Source organism: Mya arenaria, chromosome 15 (assembly GCF_026914265.1).
Source record: "Mya arenaria isolate MELC-2E11 chromosome 15, ASM2691426v1".
Lineage (NCBI taxonomy): Eukaryota > Metazoa > Mollusca > Bivalvia > Myida > Myidae > Mya > Mya arenaria.
The window spans coordinates 10,511,477-10,526,351 of NC_069136.1; positions in this window are offsets into that span (position 1 = coordinate 10,511,477).

Consider the following 14,875-nt stretch of genomic DNA (forward strand, 5'->3'; position numbering starts at 1 on the left):
CTTTTCTACATGATTAAATCAGAATCCGTCAGCGTTTCCATAGGATAAGACTTGAGCTAAAATATCCAAGAGCAATCTCTTAGAATCTCAATAAACTTAAGTGATGGACCTGGAAACAGAATACCGTTAAGACAAAAACCAGCTTATTTAACCTTGCTGTCAATATCTTTATGTATTCCCACCAGGATTTTTTTATATTGACAAAAAGGACTCGAAACCATACAAATTAAAATAATAAGTTATACAGTTTATAATATTCTCAACTTTCAGAAATATAAGGGCTTTTATAATCTATTCGTGTTTGGCTATTATAAAAAAATTTTTCTTAAGCCAAATCCCATTTATTGATAAAGAGTACATTGCGTGTGTTTAAAAAAACTACTAGTACTGCACGAAATACGTTGAGCTTATTCTTAAGCATAAAAACGTTATTACAAAAAAATAGCTAACTGTTATACTTATTCCATTCGGTCGTAAATACTGAGCAAATTATCATAAATATGTGTACACATATAAAGTATTGTAAACGTACTTTATGGCGGACATTAGACGACTCTAAAAATGCAATAACGCTAGTGGCTGTGTCATCGTCGGTAAAGTTCCCGGATTGGCCACAGGGCAAGATTGATTAACTGTCATCTTACATCGGTGCACCAAATGTTATGCTGCCGTCTGCACAGAATGATATATAAACGAAGGCTGTCTTCTTCAAACAAGGAGATTGTTTGCCTTAGGATATCGTGCAGGCGACCAATCTCTCATCTTTACAATTGTTCTTAAGATAAGTAAATACTTTTAGAGCTTACATACAAAAGACACACGATATGACTATGCTCTTGTACTAAATTAATTATGGATGATAGTATCCCTTTTAGATATGTGTTACATTCTGTTATCGTAAGGTTGGGTTATTGTAAGCTTATGCATGCTCGCTCTGTACATTAAATCACTACTGTCCCTAATTGGGCCAGTTTCGATTTGGTTGCTTCACGACTAAGGATATTTTAGCTTCGTATTCGATATGCTATTAATGCGGCCTATGGCGTCGCTGAAAATTATAGACAGATGTTAATATGTATGTTCTCTACGAAGGCATATGTTGATAAGCACTGTTAATGTCCTGTAAGATCCGTTAATTGCACAAACAATATTTTGTAAAATTTGAAGCATAAACTACAAATCCCCTTAACCTCAATATTGATAAGGTCAAACAAAACACCAAACGAGAGACTTATTACCTCAAAAAAGAGGAAACATACCAACATAGCAAGCATATGAATATAAGTCAATGGTAGGGTAATCACCGTTGCATGTCAATTAAAACCTAGTTAGAAATCACTATGGGCTAAACAAGTAAGTGGGCGAATTAAGAGCAGAGTGTCACTATCATAATAATGTATCGGCACAAAACAAGAAACTCGAAAAACATCAAAAATAGAGAGAAGAGAAAGTAAACTTCAACAATGAAATAGTCAATATATTTACTTAGAAATGCACTACGGGCTTATTCAATGTACTCAAACGCAAACACTATTCCCTAGTACATGAAATACTTTCATATTAAGATATGAACAATATGTTGACTAATTGTCTGGAAATATTGCTCGGTCTGATCAGAAATAGATAATGAAGTTTTGCCATAAACAATTGTGTAAAAGTATTATTGGAAACCTAGCTGTCAACGATCGTTTAGGTTGTTACTTCACTCTGCTTTTATCATTCACGCTCCTCACACAAATTAATAACTAGGAAATCAGGCGTAATGAACTATGTGACCCTTACATGATTACCTATTTCTATATCGTATGTATGGTATGGCACTGGCAGGCGTGTTCACGGAATCTAGATGACGTTAATGCAATTCTGTCCAAATCATGTAATAACGTTTTGCATCTGCAAATTATAACTACTTGTTCATATGTAGGAGAGATTGATTTTGCTTGTAGCACACTTTTTATCTCTTCTACAAGTATTGGTGACAATGATTGCATTGCAGTGAAACTCAATTTAATTACCGAAACAGTTAATAACCGTCCCTACAATTATGCTTATTTAGATAATGCTATCTGGGGGACCGAGGGCTCTGATTGATAATATTGAAACAAATTGAAGAATCAGCCATTCTTCCTTATATTGAATACAATAGTACGTACATGGAATCATGTGGGTTCTGAAACATTCAACAACTACCTGCCTTTGGAGCTTTAAATGGCATGTTTAAGCACATAAGTTCTCTTGTTGGCAGAGTTTAATTTGAGTTCTTTCATTGATTGTCTTAGGGGAACATTATGAAATACCTTGTCTTTTTATCATGTTTTAAATATTGTTCCACTACATTGAAATTTACAGTACTTTTGTACTCGTTTACATGTACCCGAAATATATAATTCATTTCTTCAAAACAAACAAATATAATTTTATGTACAATGGAAATTTTAAATGTTTGATATAAAAAAGAAAGGTAACTATATGAATGTTTTCTTAAATCAGTACTTCTTGCAATTAATTGTTCTATTTTGAAACCCTGTGTTGAAAACAAATATATATTATAAAAGATGTACAGCTTATGTTTATAATTCTTGAAACAATGACATTGAACATGCTAATAAAGTGTTACTTAATATCTTGATATGTATGCTTAGTGTAAATATGTGTGGTTATCAAGTACTATTAGTTTAATTGTTATCCAATAATTCAATCTTACAATTATTCATAAAGGTCTATATATTAGTAATTTTGTGGAAAGGTTATTAACAGACGCAAATCCTACGATGGTTAACAGAAATGGCTCGTGTGTATGGAGAAGGACAATTTGTAATAAATAATAATAGGTTATCGTCATCAGTTTAAAATAAGGTCAACACCCAGTATAAATGAACAAGGGCGTGAGAAGTACTACCTCACTAGACAAGGCATGCTTGAATGCAAATAAAGAACAATAACGTAACCAAAATATTATACGAATAAAATGTTGGGGTCAACGGCTTGGCATAGTTAAAAATAAATAATAATTCGCTGTGTGTTGAGGTAGAAACAAGTTTGTGAGCGCTTAAACATGATCATATATGCTCAAAGAAGACTCGAAACACCACAGATCAATACATTCTTGGGGCTTAAACCGGCTTACAAACGTTCCAATTCACAAACTTAATCCAACATTTATGGTTACATAAAACTGACATTAATATATTAAGATAAAACATCCAGGGTGGCTCGAGGAATTGACGTGAGACGGGACGATACTTGTGGGCACAACCTTAAGATATTAGCCCCATCATCAGAACCGAAATTGAAGTGGTGGCTGTGGCTATTAGAGGCATTCCTTCAAGAACATTTTAACAATTTCTAGTCCAAAAAGGTGCATTTTGAGCGTATTTTATAATATTTATGTTTGTTTGTATCCTTAATTTTTACTGAAAGTAATAACTAGGCATCCAGACCTATATCGCAGTATTGATGAGCGACAAGGCCAGTATAATCAGACGTTATCACGGAAACAAGTCGACTTTAATGCCCTTCTGTGGAAAGTATTGAAATAGCCTTTTTGTATCTATGAATATGTAAAATAAAAACAGAACGGGATGGCTATTTTGCTTATAGCATATACCATCAATAAGGATACAGGAGTTTATCGCATTGTATGCAAATTGCAGAACAAATAACGCTCTTGATGTTTTTTTTTATCCTTTTTCAAATCCAGCTTTTTAAAGATTACCTTAAACTCCAGGCGTTAGCGAGCATAATAATCGTTTTAAATCAGTTAACATGCTTAAACGTGGCGTAAGGAAGTAATTTGGTGAAACTGTCAATTTAACCAGATATGATTACGTTTACTAATCGACAGAAATACACTTCTGCGGTAAAGACTTAAGTGCCATCCGGGATCTGGAAATAACATAACTATCATGTTTAACTTAAGGACATAAAGCTTTCAAATGTCGCACAATAATTATTTATTCTACTTGTTCTAAATGCAACTTCCTATTTATAATGCTCAATAAATATATAAAATTTTATAGTGATTTCAGATAAAGAACAGTCAATTAGTAAGAATTTATATAGATCTAGTATTTATCATTCTTTTCTTTTATTCATGTTAAGTATACGCATCATTCGGAACTCCTCGGCCATTTTTTTCAAAAACAACCTCGGATGTATGCCGGTACATCTGTTGAAGTAGTCCGTATTTTTTTGAATAAAAGCATTAATTAAATGTAGTGTTTAAGAGTTGTATTCATTACTCTCAGTTTAAATTGATTGCCAGTGAAGTGTATTATTGCAAACATAACTACGATTCCCAAGAGTTAAGTCATAAATTTTAACTACTAAATAAGATTACTACGCGATCTATTTGCAGCGGACTTAAACGTACCACTTTTTAAGTATGTAAACCGTCAATATACATCCGAGGTTGTTTTTGAAAAAATGGCCGAGGAGTTCCGAATGGTATACGCATATGAAATTGCGTTGCTTATATACATAAAGCCATGTAAGGTTTAGCCTGAATTAAACATAATCAAAATCTCATATTGGAGTGTCCTTGTTTGTTGTATTTCCACATGTATGTCGGTTAGAAACAATCTTTTTACCATGCTCTAAAATACATATCACTTTAGCTTTATGAGTGCTGCGTTTATTAATGAATTTAAATGTTCAACATTCCTCACAATGAACCAGCATATGAATGGTTAAACTCGGATATTTTAATGTTTGTGTAAGTTTGTTTTGGTGTTTGAACTTGTATTAGTGCTTTTAATATGTTTGTGTATATACTATATAGTTTATTGTCTTTTTGGCCATTGCCTTGTGCCCCTGAACAACAACTAGTAGGATTTAATTGGAAATAAAGTGTTAAATGAAATTAAATTTCGAAACTATGTACAGCTTTAAGATACAAAATCACGAAAAAATAAAATTTTACATAATTATGGAGTTCATATCTAGATATGTGTGCCAATAAATAATCTTTGTTACTCGAAATCTTTCTAATCCCAATTCCATTTAAAATTGTTCATGAACATACTACGGCAAATGGTAATTCAAACACAAAATGAATGAAAATTTAACAGCCAGTTGGACTAAAAAGGAATGTAGTTCAAACACGTATACCTTAGGAAACCAGAATAACGCAGATTTAATTATCTGACATCAGCAATGCAAAACAATAAACATAATATCTTTTAAGCTTTGATCCAATGTAACTTGTCAAAAACAAGTAAAGAACACCTTTCGCTAAGTGTGAGGAAGGTTGAATATCCAGTAAGAAACATTTATAAGGAATTAATATAATTGAGAAGTCTTATCAACAAACAAATACCCGGCTGGGCAATTGAAGTTTTTGTTAAAAGTATATTCCTCAAATCATTCATTAAAAACAAACAATTATGCAAATGACATATCATACTGGTATACGATGAGTTATTGAAAACTACCAATCGATTTTCAACGCAAAGCAGTGAACTGTGTACAATTGAGCTCGTAGGAGGTTGAAGAGTGAAATGGATTCAAAGAACATTAAAGAGAAATCGTTTTTGACCTCCGGAAACGTTTCCATGTTCATAGAACGTAATTAAAACGATATCTGATTGAAGTCACAACCTCTTCAATGCAACGCTAGGTTGTTACAAAACATGTTCTGTAAACATAATTGTTTATTTTTGTTTTACTTAATCAATAAATATGTTTAACGCGGGCTCAGCCCATCTTCCGAATGATTTATTTATTAAAGCTTATATAAACAATGACTATCTAAGAGTTGGAGCGGAAGCCTGCTAGCAAGCGCGTATGCACGCAGCGCTGAACAACCAAGTTAATAAATCCAGTAAAAGATTAAATGGAGTTTTGGCAGACGTATTCGTCATAAGCTTTCTACATGATTAAATCAAAATCTGTCGGCGTTTCCATAGAGGAAGACTTGAGCTCAAATATTCAAGAGCAATCTCTTAGAATCTCAATAATCTTAAGTGATGGACATGGAAATAGAATTCAGTTAAAACCACAGCTAAATTAACCTCGCTGTCAATATATTTTGCATTCACGCCAGGAATGATTTTATTGACAAAAAGTACTCGGAATTGTTCAGCTCGAGCTTTACAAACTAAAATAGTAATGATACAGTTTGTAGTATTTCCAACTTTCAGAAATATTAGGGCGTTTATAATTTATTCGTGTTTGGCTTCTATTAATTGTTTTTATTTCTTTAGCCAAATCCCATTTGTTGATATAGAGTGCAAAGCGTGTGTTTACAATTACAAGTACTTCTCGAAAAACAAGGAGTTTTTTTTAAGCATAAAAACATTATTTCATTCGTTCGTTAATACTGAGCAATTTATCTTAGATATGTGTACACGTATAATGTATTATACGTATTTTAAGACGGACGTAAGGCGACCGTACAAATTCACTAACGTTAGTGGCTGTGTCATCGCTGGGACGCCTCATGGCTTGTATGATGAGCTATCATCGTACATCGGTGTACCAAATGTAATGCTGCCGGTTGCACATAGTGATATACAACCGAAAAATGTATTGTTGCAAAAAGGGAGAGTGTTCATTTGCTTTACGAATAAAGGTTCTTTTAACTTCGTGCTCGATCATTAATGTATGCGGCAACAGTCGTTGCCGAAAATTATAGACTAATGTTTATTTGTATAATTAACCTGAAGGCATATTTTGCTGAGCATTATAAGTGTCCTATTGTATACGTATATTTCACAGATTTTTATTTGTAAAACACTGAACCATACACTTAAAATCTCCTTAACCTTAATCTGGAATAGGGCAAAACAAAACATTAAACGAGAGACGAACGAGTAGAGGACATGGAGGTCAAAAGACAACAAACACGTTAATTTACCAAACATATCAATATAAGGAAATGTTCCGGTAATCACCGTGGCATGGTCCGTTAACAGTTGTTATAATTCACTGTAGATTCAACCAGTTTGATTTTGATGTAACATCAAAGTGTTACTATCATATTAAAGTATGGGCACAATTCAAGAAAGTCGGAAAACATCATAAGAATGAAGTCTGAAATAGTTAATTAAATCACGAAGGAATGCACTTTGGGCTAATTCATGTTTACACATGCTCCACATTGTACACCAGTCCTATTCTTCATCAATCTATGAAACATATGTAACGGTCCGCTGTAGGCGGATGTGCATTCATAGTATAACATTCCGTTATAGACGGAAGAACGTTCATAGAACGTTGATGCGATTTGGAATATGTAAATTAGCAAAGCCCGGGCTCTGTTTGCATTTTGAATGTACTGTATATAGAGACCAGTGGACCCCTTCAGCTTTGAGCATGCTTTTCTCTGAAGGGATCTGTTGGTCTTGTTAATCTCGCACGTTACAAATGGTGGCAGCGGTGGGATATTGACAAATGCCTGATCGGAGTTGCCTTACCCATGGATTTCCCAGGCCAAGACTCTGGCCAAATCTTCTCGGAAGGGAAAGTAATGTAACGGTCCGCTGTAGGCGAATGTGCGTTCATAGTATAACATTCCGTTTAAGACGGAAGTACGTTGATCTACTTGACTGTTTTGTAATATGCAAATTAGCAAAGCCCGGGCTCCGAGTGGATTGAGAATTTACTGTATATAACGACCAATGGACCCCTTCAGGGTTGAGCATGCTTTTCTCTGAAGGGATCTGTTGGCCATGTTAATCTCGCACGTTACACATACATGAAATAATTTCCTATCATATATTAATAATATTTTAACTAATTGTCTAAAAGACATCTTTCAACTCGCTCAAACGTAGATCAATGGTGCTTGAAAGCAGTTAAAACTGCTGCTCTCCGATGTGGATAATTTTAAAACCTTTAACGAATAGTTTTACCAAGCATTTGGAAAACTCCAATGACCGGTCAATGGTACCATAATAATAATAACGTTTGAGACTGATCTGTATATTGAGGCGTTTTCACAAACATGATTTTCAATAAATGTTTTATGTGTCTCCTATACTTGTTTAAGTCGGATCAGAAATAGGTAATGAAGTTTTGCCATAAACAATTGTGTAATAGTATTATTGGAAACCTAGCTGTCAACGACCGACAGTTTAGGTTGTTACTTCACTCTTTGCTGTTCTCATTCACGCTCCTCACACAATGTAGTAACTAGGAAATTAGGCGTAAGGAACTATGTGACCCTTACATGATTACAGATATCTATATTGCAGTTATGGTATGACACTGGCAGCATAAACATGCGTTTTTCACGGAATCTAGACGAATGTAATGCCATTCTATCGAAATCATTTGATAACGTTTTGCATCCGCAAATTATAACTATTTGTTCAAATGTAGGAGGGATTGATTTTGCTTGTAGCACACTTTTTATCTCTTCTACAAGTATTGGTGGCAATGATTGCATTTCAGTGAAACTTAATTGAATTACAAAAACAGTTAATAACCGTCCCTACAATTATGATTATTCAGATAATGATATCTGGGGGACCGACGGCTATTATTGATATTATTGAAACAAATTGAAGAATCAGCCAGTCTTCTTTATATTGAATACAATAGTGCGTACATGGAATCATGTGGGTTCTGAAGCATTCAACAAATATTTACATTTGGAGCTTTAAATGGCATGTTCAAGCACTCAAGTTAAAGTTCTCTTGTTGGCAGAGCTAAATTAAATTCTTCCATTATCTTTTTGGAACATTTTGCAATACCTGGACTTTTTATTTTGTTGTAAATATTGCTCCATTACATTAAAATTTACAGTACTTTTGTACTCGTTTACATGTACCCGAAATATATAATTCATTACTTCAAAACAAACGAACATAATTATATGTATAATGGGATTTTCAAATGTGTGACATATAAAAGAAAGGAAATAATATTTCTTCAATCAGTAATTCTTGCAATTAATGGCTTTATTTTGAAACTCTGTGTTGGAAAACATTATATAATATAAGTTAGAAAAGAATATAAGGTAAAGCTTAATGTTTTTCCGGAAACAATGACTGTGCACATGATGATAAAGATTTACTTCATATTTTGTTATGTGTGCTTAGTGTAAACATCCGTTGTTGGCAATAAAATACTATCATAAAAGACTAAGGTAAAAGGTAATTGAAACAAACAAAAAATCAAAATATGAGAAATTTCGTGCTTAGGTTATTTACAAACACATATTCTACGATGGTAAACAGAAACAAACAGCCAGTTTGTATTGAGAAAAACAATTCGTAACATCAGTTATCGCCATCAGTTTGAAATATTAGTTATTTCGCCATTGTGTTGACGTAAGGTAGAGAGTTTGCCATTGTGTAAGCCTAAGGTAGGAAGTTTGCCATTGTGTTAGCCTAAGGTTGAAAGTTTGCTTTTAAGTTAGCTTAAGGTAGAAAGTTTGCTATTATGTTGACCTAAGGTAGGAAGTTTGCCATTGTGTTAGCCTCAGTTAGAAAATTTACTATTATGTTTACCTAAGGTAGAAAGTTGGCTATTATGTTAGCCTAAGGTAGAAAGTTTGCCAATGTGCTGACCTAGGGTAGAAAGTTTTCTATTGTGTTGACCTAAGGTACAAAGTTTACTAATGTGTTGACCTAAGGTAGAAAGATTGATATTGTGTTGACCTAAGGTAGAAAAATTGCTATCTTATTGACTTAAGGTAGAAAAATTGCTATTGTGTAAGTCTAAGGTAGAAAGTTTACTTTTTTGTTGACCTAAGGTATAAAGTTTGCTATTGTGTTGACCTAAGGTATACAGTTTGCCGTTGTGTTGACCTAAGGTAGAAAGATTGCCATTGTGTTGACCTAAGGTAGGAATTTTGCTATTGTGTTAGCCTAAGGTAGGAAGATGGCTATTGTGTTGACCTAAGGTAGAAAAATTGCTATTGTGCTAGCCTAAGGTAAAAAGTTTGCCATTGCGTTGACCTAAGATAGAAAGTTTGCTTTTGTGTTAGCCTAAGGTAGAAAGATTTCAATTATATTGGCCTTAGGCAGAATGTTTGCTATTGTGTTAGCCTAAGGTAAAAAGTTTGCTATTGTATTAGCCTAAAGTAGAACGTTTGCTATTGTGTTTGCCTGAGGTAGAACGTTTGCTATTGTGTTTGCCTGAGGTAGAACGTTTGCTATTGTGTTAGACTAAGATAGAAAGATTGCCATTCTGTTGACCTAAGGTAGAAGGTGTGTTATTGCGATAACCTTATGCTATTGTGTATTACCTTAGCCCTTTACAACCGATAATTACTTAATTCGAACGTTGTACATATAACAGGTATATAAGGGTAGTTTTATAAGTAAAACTTGAAACTATACTTACGTTCCCAGCAGAAATAATAACTTTACTAATACGTTGTTAAAGGCAAAATGCGAAGTCCTAACAGACACTCAATGGGAGACATACGACAAACAACACAACAAAGACATACCGCACATGCGTCAACACCTCTATAATAATACATGTTGGGGGTACCCCCTTGGAACGGGCATCCAAACATATTATTTATATAGAAGCTGTGTTAATAACTAAGAAATTGTATTTGCAAAAGAATCTCCCGTTTATGTCCTAACATGTACTACATGATGTAAACGCTAAGATATTAAATTTTCCTTGATTAAATGTATTATAGTGTCCCAAACGTTCTATGTACACGACATGCATTATTTAGTCGGTATAATAATAAGGCTGGAAAGTTTACAAATAAACCTTAAATCCTTCAATTTCAATATCGTAAGATTATTAAATAAAAGACACATTCTAATTTGAACTTTTAATAACTACATAACATTCAAGCAGTGAGAGAACCCACTATAATGTCAAACCATCATCACGGACGACAGACAGACAGTCAGACAGACGTACAGACCGACCGAAAGACAGACGGATGAACGGACCGACAGACAGACAGACAAACAGACAGACAGACGATTGGACGGACGGACGGACGGACGGACAGACAGACGGGCAGACACGATGTAAACTGATGTATGTATTGTGTGACGAAGCCGGGGTCGTCTTGACAATGCGACATTTTTTTTCATACGGGAGCGTTTTGTTGCTAGACCAACCTGCTATTGAATGTTGAACTTGACGACATTTTATGATTATAATCTGTTCAGAATCTACCAAAGAGCATATTTTAAAGGAAAGAAAGTTATGGTATTTAAGAATGGTGGACAATTATCAAGACATGAAAATTGGTATTATGCAAATAGTAAACTCGATGTTGTAAAGGGTTTTGATTATGTTGGTGTTCATGTTTCAAGTACATTATCTATATAAAATGGCTGAATGTATGTCAATTAAGGCAAAACGAGTACTTGTGCATGTTTTAAGTTCGTTTCAGAATTATAGTTATGTACCATATAAAACATTTTTCAAAGTATTTGATGCAAAAATCATGCCAATTACGTTATATGGCTCAGAGTTGTGGGGACTTAAAATATAGTTTGCATTGATAATGTACATATGTTGGGATGCAAGAGGTTCTTGAATGTTCAACAAAACGCTTGTAATGGTGTGGTTTTATGTGACTTGGGACGTTTTCCTATGTACATATATTCATCTAAACATTGTATTAAATGCTGGACTCGCCTTCTTAATATGCCGAAAACTAGATACCCTAAATTATGTTATGATATGTTTTTATATTATGATAGCATCGGCTTTTGTAATTGGGTGACTACTGTAAGAGAAAATTTATATAGTAACGGTTTGGCTACATTTGGGAAAGCCAAGATGTCAATAATGTTAAGTTGTTTTTATTCCAGTATACTAAAAGATTAAAAGATCAGTATTTGCAAATACGGAGAGCCAGATGTATAGCGAATAGAAAGCTCAATATATATTCTCAATATAAAACAAACTTAACACTTGAAACATATGTTTGTGTTTTAGATGTAGCTAAATTTCGTAAATGTTTTGCATCATTCAGATGTTCTGTACATAATCTTTCTATAGAAAACGGTAGACATTTTGGGATACAGAGAGAAGAACGCACTTGCCCATACTGCGAATGTTATATTGAATATGTATTCCATTTTTTTCAGACCTTTACATAATGTTTTAAGGAATGTTTATATTGCAAAATACTATCGAGAAAACCTTACTATTGATAAATGTTATGATTTAATGTCTAGTACAAATGCTTTGAATATTTTTTATTCATTTGAAGAAAGAAAATATTTTATGGACATCTGAGTTTGATATCATAACATGTCATTATCACTATCTATCATGAGTGTTTGATATATGTATGCTATTGTGTTTGTGTATGGGCCGGAGGCCTTATGAACAATAAACAATCAAGGAACTATTAATTTGCACAAATGTTAAACTAATGACAAGAGTTGCCTTATTTGTGAAACATTTAATACGCAACGCATGTCAACCGTATAGAAAGTGTAATTTCTCCAGTTTTTTTTCTTTAATTAAATGATTCTATTGAGTTCCCAAATACCGTTTGTAACTAATTTATACGATATGCTTGTTCAATGCACAGGCTTTGAAATCTGGCACTGCATTGAATGTCCCCTTTATCCCACTTATTCTGTATTATTAAGTATTAGTATTATTAAGCTCTTATTGACACTGCTGACTAATCTTATTTCTCCTCATGTTGTCATGTATGTATAACCTGGGTGTAATAAAGATATTTGATGTTGTTGTTGTTGATTAATAGGTACAATTTTACCTTACTGCAATGACACACAAGTGCAGTATGTTCTTTGTTGATCAACACCAAAGTCGCGTTGACACCATAGTTTGTTCCTCGAAATTTCACATCTGACCTAATCACTATATAACGTGAGATAACTCACAGGAACAATGGTTAGAAGGGTGAACGTCCAGCTAAAGCCTTGCAATTACTAGTAACAACCCTACTGTAATAGAGGGAAAACATATTAATACAGTCGTCTTTTAAGCAAATTAAAAGCCCGGAGCTTTGATATCTGATTAACACAAGAACCAGGGCATTCGCTATAATAACTTGGCTAATGATTCACAAAATCCAATTTTGCAATACATGTCTTCGTTGAATAGCATCCCTGCTTGTATTCTTGTTTACGACGAGTTACTGACAACTACCATTCATAACGTAGACCTGTCATTAAAGGAGTTCGTAGTGAAGAATAACGAAATGGATTCAAAGAATAATAAAATGTAGAATATGCTTTGTTTTCCGGAAAATCCCTATATACGTTAGTTATTGAAACTCTGTACATTCCTAAATTGAGTGTGGTACCTAAACCCTTTCCTAGAAAACTTTTCGAGCCGAAAACAAATGTGTTTTTTAAATGTGTTTCTGTCTGAGGTGGAAAACCCTCTTCCGCGTTGTGAACAATTTACGGTTTTGAAACTGAAGAATTCAGTATTAAGTAATTAACGCCGTTTGATCGCTTCTGTTAAGCTCAATTTGGGTTCGAACAACCTTGTGTTGTTTTGTTCGATTTTGCAAGTTGAAAAAATGGTGGAATAATAAGAAAATACGTTTTTAAGACGTATTTAAAAATTCAATTGATTTGACTGTTATAAACCCATTCTGAACGCGTGTTAATGAAAACAGCTATAAACAGGTATTCGGTATGTTGGCAAGTGTGCAGGTGCGAGAGTTAAAAAACTGTTTTAAGTGCAGTGTTATATAACTATTGCAATTGAAATATCGACGTATTGTTTTAAGTTTATACACGGATATATATTTCTACTTTCTTTTACTATTCGTTGAATTAATGAGATGACAATTGATGATCAAAATTCGAACTGCATCCAGACAAACGATCGCCTTTGTTTACATGTTTCGTGTGAATTTTAGCCTTGAATTATAGTCAATGATAGTTCAGGAAAGAATGCGTAAACATGGTTTAAAAAAAATGCAAACTTATTATATATTTTCGGACAAACAAGTTTAGGATTATGCAATTTAATTTTGCGACAGGACAAATTTATTTGAAAGTGAGTAGAAAGCCCTTGTTATTTATAATCTGTTTATGTTATTTTCTGGCTGTAGCTGAACATGTCAAAATGTTATTTATTTTAAAAGATTGACTTTGTTTTTCAATTATCCGTTTCAATAAAATCTTAACGATAGTATCTTGTTATCAAATTATCGACTTAACATGTCTTTGGGCAAGTCAGTTCTCCTTAATCGAGAGTTGGCGTTTTCGGATCGAATTTAGCACCTCGGTTTGGTTTTCGACTACTGAACTTGTGTTTTTGTAGCTTTTATATATAGTTATTAAACATGTAATGGGTTCTTTTCATCGATGGTCCGATTTTTTCGGTATATACCATGATGACATGTTGTGATAAATCAAATTAAAGCAATGATACTATTTCGACGGTTGTCGAAACATTCTTAACACAAACAAACGTAAGGTCAACGGGTCATTTTGAGTAATGGCTTATAGTTAAAGTTCCCCATTCCTTCATTATGGGCACACTGTTATGATGAATTTCGCTTCTAGCCTATAAATAATCTTTCCTCAATGACAAAATGGGTCAAAATGCTATACGGGACTATGACAATCCTTGTCCCGATGCTGAGCTTGTATCTGTCTGAAACTAGATTTCTCTAGTTTTAAACGTTTCAACACATTTGTTCGTATTTAGAGAACGGATAAGCAAGTTGGCAGAAGCGGATGACGACGACTGACAATATGACCCGCTTGAGCCTAAAATACTATTCAATTGACACAAAACTTTATCAAATTATACACATGATACATACATACAGATTCTTATATAAAGTTAAGTGTGAATATCAACTGCTTAATTTAGAACAATCATGATATAACAATGTAATGATAATTATAATCATAATTCAATTTTTAAACGGGATTTCCGGCTTGGTGTTACGGATGCTGCTGGATTTCAATTTCGGCGTTTCCGGTCCGGATAAGCT